Genomic DNA, 7,643 nt, shown 5'->3' with positions numbered 1-7,643 from the left:
TGAGCATGACGTCACATGGTATGGAATATCCCTTGGGCCAGTTTGGCTGTGCCCCCTCCCAGCTTCTTGTGCACCCCCAGCCTTCTCAGTCGGTAGAGCATGGAAAACTAAAAAGTCCTTGGCTAGTGTAAGCATTACCTAGCAACAGCTAAAACATTGGTGTGTTATCAACATTGTTCTCATCCTAAAACCAAACCACAGCACTGTACCAGCTACTAGGAAGGAAATTAACTCTATCCCTGCCGAAACCAGGACTGTGCCAAAGAGAAGCAAGTCTCTAGGAAGAGAAGAATGCACCCTTGCTTCAGAATTGATGGGTTTGATAGATATCAGCAGAGTTTTATTACTTTGTGTTTGGCATGGTGGGGGGCAGGGGGGTGGCAGGGGGGGTGCAGGCCCTGCGTGGAAAGGCGGCTGTGTCTGAGGAGGTGGCGGTGTTGTGTAACCACACTGACAGAGTGCGTCACAACATGTGACATGTGGCAGCAGAACAGCCTTAAATAGCTCTCACTGTCTTTTCTCCTCCGGAGGTTTTGAGGAAAATTTGGTTTTCTGAATAATGTTTTATCCTTCCTAAAATCACCTGATAATATGGCTCAAACTCCTCTAGAGGACGTCTCCCTGAGTTGTCAGAGAGTTTTAGGGTAGAATGGGTGGGGATCTTGGTCTTTTAAGTCCAGACATTAAAAGCATATTCCTGGGACTATAGGATGAATACATGTTCATTAATCCTGGTGTTAAAATTGATCAAAGTCCCTTCATGACCTCTACTGTAACAGAAGTTAGGGGCTGAATTAATTCCTGCTTGCACTGAAGCCATTATTAGAAAAGTGCCTGACAATAACTAAAAATATTCCAATGATAGACGATACATTGCAAAATATAAAATTTTGTTTTAATAGTTAACTATCTTTTCTACTAAAATTTAAACTTTGTTCTTGAAGGTTCAGGAACTTCTCTGGATTCATCACCTGCTCAGGATTTTGTTATTCATTTGTCTGCAAGACTTCAGAGACCTTCTTACCACATTTCTGTTCTTTACTCTCATACTTACAGACTGCGACCAAGTCACTGTTTATCTCGGTATGCTAAATATACTGAGTTCCTTCACTCTTTCACTCCAGGAGTTGTTTCTGCATGATCCTCATTGCTCTGATCTCTCTCAATTTATCTGTGTAGTTTTTGATCTGTAACACCAAATTGGACTGAGTATTCTAGTAGTGGCTGTGCAAATGAGGAATACAGTGGAAACATAATGTCAGTAGTGCTACTCAATATTCCCCTTTTATTCTCCCCAGAACTATAGTGGCCATATAGGTATGCTGAGCCCTCATGTCCAGTTCATCGGTTCCCTGAGTCCTTTTCAGAGTCACGGCATCCTGGGACCTCCTTCCTGTAATCATGGCTTTCATTTTTCGTTTCTGGTTGAATAACTTTGCATGTGACAGTACTAAAACGCAGGCTGTTGCCTATACCCAGGAGAGCTGTGTTCCACTGACCTATGTCCTTTGTGCTTTACTGCACCTCAGATTTTGGCATGAACTCACAGTTTCTGTAAATTGGCTTCCCTCTTCATGTGCAGAAACAGCCAATAACCTCCCCAAAGTCTGGTGGGAAGCCCAGAGCTCCTGGGGCTCAGCCTAGAGCCCCTTTTCTGTCCCCAGAGCTGTGTTCCTCCTCTGCCAGAGGGAAAAACCCATTGCCCAATGCACTGCTTCTCTACATCTCAGCCTGAGCCAAATTCACATCATAGATCAGCATTTATTACTGATCCTCAGCAGGAAATCTTCTTTTTATCTCAAAGTGAGCTTTTGCAGCTGGCCTGCCAGGCCTTCTGAGACACAGCCCTGTGAAAGATATTTCACTGCTGGTTAGACCCATTCAGAGCTCATGTTTCACAAGCACAGGTCTTCTTATAATGGAATTTACTAAGCCGAGACTTAGTCTTTCTCAGCTATTTCAACATCCGGTGTCAGAACACATAAGACAAGTTGGATTTCTCATCCATGTCCAGCACTCAGTATCGCCAGGCCAAGGATGGGGCATCGGCTGTGGCTGTCTACTCTCTGGGGGTGGGGGCTACGGTGCACTGATGGTGTTTCAGATTTAGGGTGAAGGCAGGAAGGTAGAAGCCACCTCAGAGGAGTTTGCTGATTTGCAAGCTAGGCAGGCAACAGGGTCATGTGGGATACTGCTACTGAGGCCGAGGATGGCAGCTAGGAAGAGAAAGGCAACTGCTGGATGGGTGACAACCATCATGAACAAAAATGTTTTAAGGGGCAGCTAGCTAGTCAGGAACCAGTGACTGTGAGCTGAGAGCAGAGACTGAGGCAGCTACAGCTTGGGCTCCCTCCCCTCCTTCCTCTTCTCTTATTTCCCTTCTCTTCTAACCCGACAGAAGCAACTTTTTCTCCAGGCGCTCCTTGCAGACAGCATCAACACTGTGCATCCAGAAGGAAAAGGACTGCTGGAAACAGCCTGTAGCTAAGCTATCCTGGACAAATAAGTGTATTTTCTATGTATGCTCTAGCGATTCAGTTACTTAGGGATGGTATTTGTCTATTTCTGACTCTTTCTTTCCTTTTCCCTAAGATTGTCTTCAACACACCACCACTGTCTTTTATAGCAAACATGAGATATATGAAACATAACAAAGGAAAAAGAAGGCAGTATCCTCCTGTTTGCTTCCAACCCTTCCCACTACTGCCCGCAGCTTCATTTGCCATGCAGCAGCAGTCTTCTGTAAAACTTCTCTCAATACACTGCTCAGTGAATAAGCATTAATTAAAAGACTAAGAAGATGGAGATCAATGTTGATTTATAGACAGAAGACAGGCAGCTAAACCTGAATGGATAAATAGCTCTGAAATTAAATCTAGATCTAGAAAGTGGTCGGAAAGAAAAGAACGAAATATCTTCAGATTCTTGCAATAGAAAAGTAAGAGCCAAATTCTGCTTGGACCCAGTATTTGCATAAGTCTGATGAAAAGGGCAGGACTAGACAGCTTGCAGGATACCGGTGGCAATGATGAACAGGATGGGGGTACATCAGGAACAGCTGGTTTCCTTTCTGGGCTACATTTTTTACTTCAAGTTAAGAAAACATTTCCTCCCCAGTGTGCTGTCATGCAGTCTGCTAAATGCTCCCAGTGATTTCTGAAATGTGTTCCTTGCAAGAGCTTTCTCCCCACCTTTGCCCCTACAGGTTCTTCCTTTCAAACACTGAAAGGATTCTTATTTCCAGGATTCCCTTCTCATCACAAAAATATAATCTGATTACTTCCAACTTCTCCACCCATTTCATTCTCTCTCTAATCCCTAACAGAAAATTAGTTTCAGAATATGACACCTTTCCACTGTGGTACATGAATGTCATACAGAGGGCAGTGCTGCCTCTTCACAGGTTCTCCTGCTTCCAAATGTCACACCGCTCCTTATGATTTTCTTTTTAGCAGGATTTGCCACTTTTTAAGCCAAAGAGGGATCCACTGCAGGAATGAATTTACACTGGCCTTGTGCCACCTAATCTTGAGAACTGAGACACTGAGTTTAACATTTCTGAGACAAACTGTAATGTGTTTAACTTCTAAGGAGGGAGAGAAGGTGTTTGAATGGGGATGGTTTAATAGAAACAGTATTTTAAAAAAAGACCCGAGCCAGCTGAAACAAAACCACCCCCTATTAAAAAGCAGTGGCAAAGATTTAGAATCATAGAATCATAGAATGGTTTGGGTTGGAAGGGACCTTAAAGATTATCTAGTTCCAACCCCCCTGCCATGGGCAGGGACACCTTCCACTCGACCAGGGTGCTCAAAGCTAAAGATCATCTAGTCCAACCCCCCTGCCATGGGCAGGGACACCTTCCACTAGACCAGGTTGCTCAAAGCCCCATCCAACCTGGCCTTGAACACTTCCAGGGATGGGGCATCCACAACTTCTCTGGGCAACTTGTTCCAGCACCTCACCATCCTCATAGTGAGGCGTGAATTCTTCTCATAGTGAAGAATTTCTTCCTTATATCTGATCTACATCTACCCTCTTTCAGTTTAAAGCCATTCGTTACCCCTTGTCCTTTCACTACATGCCCTTGCAAAAAGTCCCTCTCCAGCTTTCTTGGAGGCCTCCTTCAGGTACTGGAAGGCTGCAATAAGGTCTCCCTGAAGCCTTCTCTTCTCCAGGCTGAACAACCCCAATTCTCTCAGCCTTTCTTCATAGGAGAGGTGCTCCAGCCCTCTGATCATCTTCGTGGCCCTCCTCTGGACTTGCTCCAACAGGTCCATGTCCTTCTTATGTTGGGGGCTACAGATCTGAAGGCAGTACTCCAGGTGGGCTCTCACCAGAGCAGAGGACAGGGGCAGAATCACCTCCCTTGACCTGCTGGTCACGCTTCTTTTGATGCAGCCCAGGATATGGTTGGCTTTCTGGGCTGCAAGCACACATTGCAGGGTCATGTTGAGCTTTTCATCAACCAGTGCTCCCAAGTCCTTCTCCTCAGGGCTGCTCTCAAACCATTCTCTGCCCAGCCTGCATTTGTGCTTGGGATTGCCCTGACCCAGGTGCAGGACCTTGCACTTGGCCTTGTTGAACTTCATGAGGTTCTCATGGCCCCACTTCTCAAGCCTGTCAAGGTCCCTCCGGATGGCACCCCTTCCCTCCAGCATGTCGACCACACCACTCAGCTTGGTGTCATCAGCAAACTTGCTGAGGGTGCACTCAATCCCACCATCCATGTTGACATGCTTTTTGCCTTTCAGAAAAGGGTTTTTCAAATGACAAACTGCCAAATTCTGCTTCTCAGTCACAAAGTCCATGATTTGCACCATGATTTAATGCTTGGTGCATGAACATCTGTGAAGTAATGACTCAGCAGGCATAGCAGTAAGTTCCCGTAACTCTCTTAATGTTATGTATGTAGTGCAGTTCCTCCAAGGGAAATAAGAATTTACACTGTAAGAGATCCCCCAACCACTTAAAGTACAGGACCCTGGAGGCCCCATTAAATTGCCATTACGATGAACCTTGGACTGTGCTGTTCTCTCCCCTGGCTCCTGCATGTTTTGTGGCTCCTCAGCAGGCTCCCTCATTATTTTGGAGGGAAATGCAGTCAACAGATTGAAGATCAAAAAGAGTCAAAAGCAAGATGTGAAATATCAGCCCAGTCAGAATTGAACAAATGCCATTTGATTTTCTCTGCAGAGGAAGCAGTCTAGCGACAAACATACAGCTGTGCCTACTGTTTGGCACATATTGGGAGGTGTTTGATCACTTTGGTCACCTACTTGCCTGTCAGCTGTTAGATTTGTTTTCAGGGCAGTGATAGGGGAGGGTGAGGGGGAGGTCAGTGTCATCCTGAGCTGTTCCAGAGCAAAAGAGGGACAGAGATGTTTACCCGTCTGCTGACTGTAATTGGTTTCCTCTGTTCAAAGCTAGAGTCACCGCCCTCCTTCTCCTTCCTTATATTTCCAGTCGCTATCGCATTATGTTCCTGTGCGCCATTCTTTTGGTGGAGTGTAAATAGATGTTCTGGCCTGAAAATAGACAAACAAGAGAGGCGCAGCCTGCCCCACAGTTTCAGACAGAGCAGAACTGGCTCTGAACAAGTCTTCAAGGGCTGTGCAGTGACGGCAAGTAAGCCCTGTCCCCAAGCTTTTGGTCCAAGCAACACCACTGTTATGGCTGTACAGGAACCCCTTATCATCTGCACCGACAGGAGTTTCTGGTAGCTAGACATGACCCCACTACAGAGCTGCAGCGATAGGACTAGATGATTTCCAGAGGTGCCTTCCAGCCTCTGCCGTTCTGTGAGTCTGTATCCCAAAAGAGAAGCCAGACTTGGTGGGATTTACTGTTCTCAACACCCTTGAACAGATACCCAGCTTTGGTAAGAGATGCTAGCAACATTTTTATAGGAACACGTAAACAAAAACTAACTGCAGAAATCATCAGCTCAGGATTTTTAACAGGCTTTCCCATTTAGTAATATAAGCATCTAATTTTTCTGCTTGGCAGCTTTGTACAAACAGGTGGAGAGGAAAGCTCCGGGCTGGCTTAACTTGTGTTTTTTGACACAGCCAAATGTCAATATTCAGAAGTGTGTCATGCAAATCAAAGTCTCAGATCTGAATGGCTCCAGTCTTGAGGAAGTTTGCACAGAGATCCGGATTTTACAGATGGCTTCTATCTTTATGATGATCTGGCAAAGGCCTCGGGGCTGAACTTCAGCATAGTCTAGAGCTGCATGCTGCAGACTGAACTCATCTGAAAATTTATGGACGAGGAAAGAAAATGGTTGTTGCTCTCAACTACAAAAATAGCCTTTCCTTGCACTGAAAGCTGATGTTGTCCTAGTAGCCAATTGTTCTTACAATAAAGTACATATTAAAATGGCTGGCAGAGCAGAAGAAAGCCATTCAGGTGTGCCCAGGACAACATACAATGAACAAAAGGGAAGATGCCATTCCAACTTCTAGCCAGTAAAGGTTCATTGAACACTACTGTGCTGCTGATGGATTTTGAGGCATTTGGATAAGGTCATGAGCAGTCCAAGTGAAAAACAATCATAGCAATAACAAACTAATTCTCCCTGAACAGTCTCATGAGCAACACTGAAAGCAAAAGGAAGAATATGAGCTACATCAGAGGCAACTCAGAAGCTGAAACAAAAATATAGTAGCCAGAGTCTACTACAGTTTCCTGTGAAATGTTCCCATTCATCTGCATGAACCTTTTACACAGCAGTCATGTGAATAAACCTTTGTGGAGTCCCTGGTGCCCTAAGGCCAAGCACATTAACAGCAGGCTTTGCATATGCCAAAAAAAAAGAGTTTCTCTGCGTTAGTGAGCTACGCTTCTGCACTAAAGACTCATTCAAACACAAGGTTAGTTTCATTCCAGTTCATAGGATTTGAAATGGATAGAGGTAAAGTAACACAAGCACATGCTAGGACACATATGCCCAGAAACAAATGATAAGGGTGCAGTTACACGCCTAGGTTAATAATAGCTTTTTACAAATTCTCTCAGGCTAGGTTGTGTACTGGCTCTACAGTCAGTAAATAAACTCATCTCCACTCCTGACACTAAATAAGTATTCCCCTATAAGGAGATGAATACCGAGATACTGGAAATAACCAACTTGGGAGAAAGGCTGGATCTGTAGTTAGAGCACACAGTCAGGACCAGTTCCCCTGATCCCATAAACCCCTGTGGTACCCCTAGACAAACTGTTTTAACAAAATCTTTGGGGGTATAAAGGTGCCTGTATCCTACTGATTTAATTTTTTTTCAGATGGGGTTAGCTGGGATTTGGTATCTAAATATGTAGATCTTAGCCTTCCAGTACATAATTTTCTCCACTAATAAATAAGAGTAGCAGCATTACATGTACTCACAGCACAGCTAGAGACTAATTGCGTTAGAGCTTATGAGGTTCTGAGGCGGAGGTAATGGATACCGCACAGATATCACACACTGAAAATATAATGGTGTATATTGCAACCACTTCCTACCCCCACCCTGAGGGGACTTTTCACAGAGGCAGCATGGAAATTATGTCATAGAATCATAGAATAGTTTGGGTTGGAAGGGACCTCTAGAGGTCATCTAGTCCAACCCCCCTGCCGTGGGCAGCGACATCTTCAACT

The sequence above is a fragment of the Aptenodytes forsteri genome, unplaced genomic scaffold, assembly GCF_000699145.1.
Source record: "Aptenodytes forsteri isolate BGI_AS27 unplaced genomic scaffold, ASM69914v1 Scaffold82, whole genome shotgun sequence".
In the NCBI taxonomy this organism is placed as follows: domain Eukaryota; kingdom Metazoa; phylum Chordata; class Aves; order Sphenisciformes; family Spheniscidae; genus Aptenodytes; species Aptenodytes forsteri.
Note: the sequence above shows the minus strand (reverse complement) of the source record.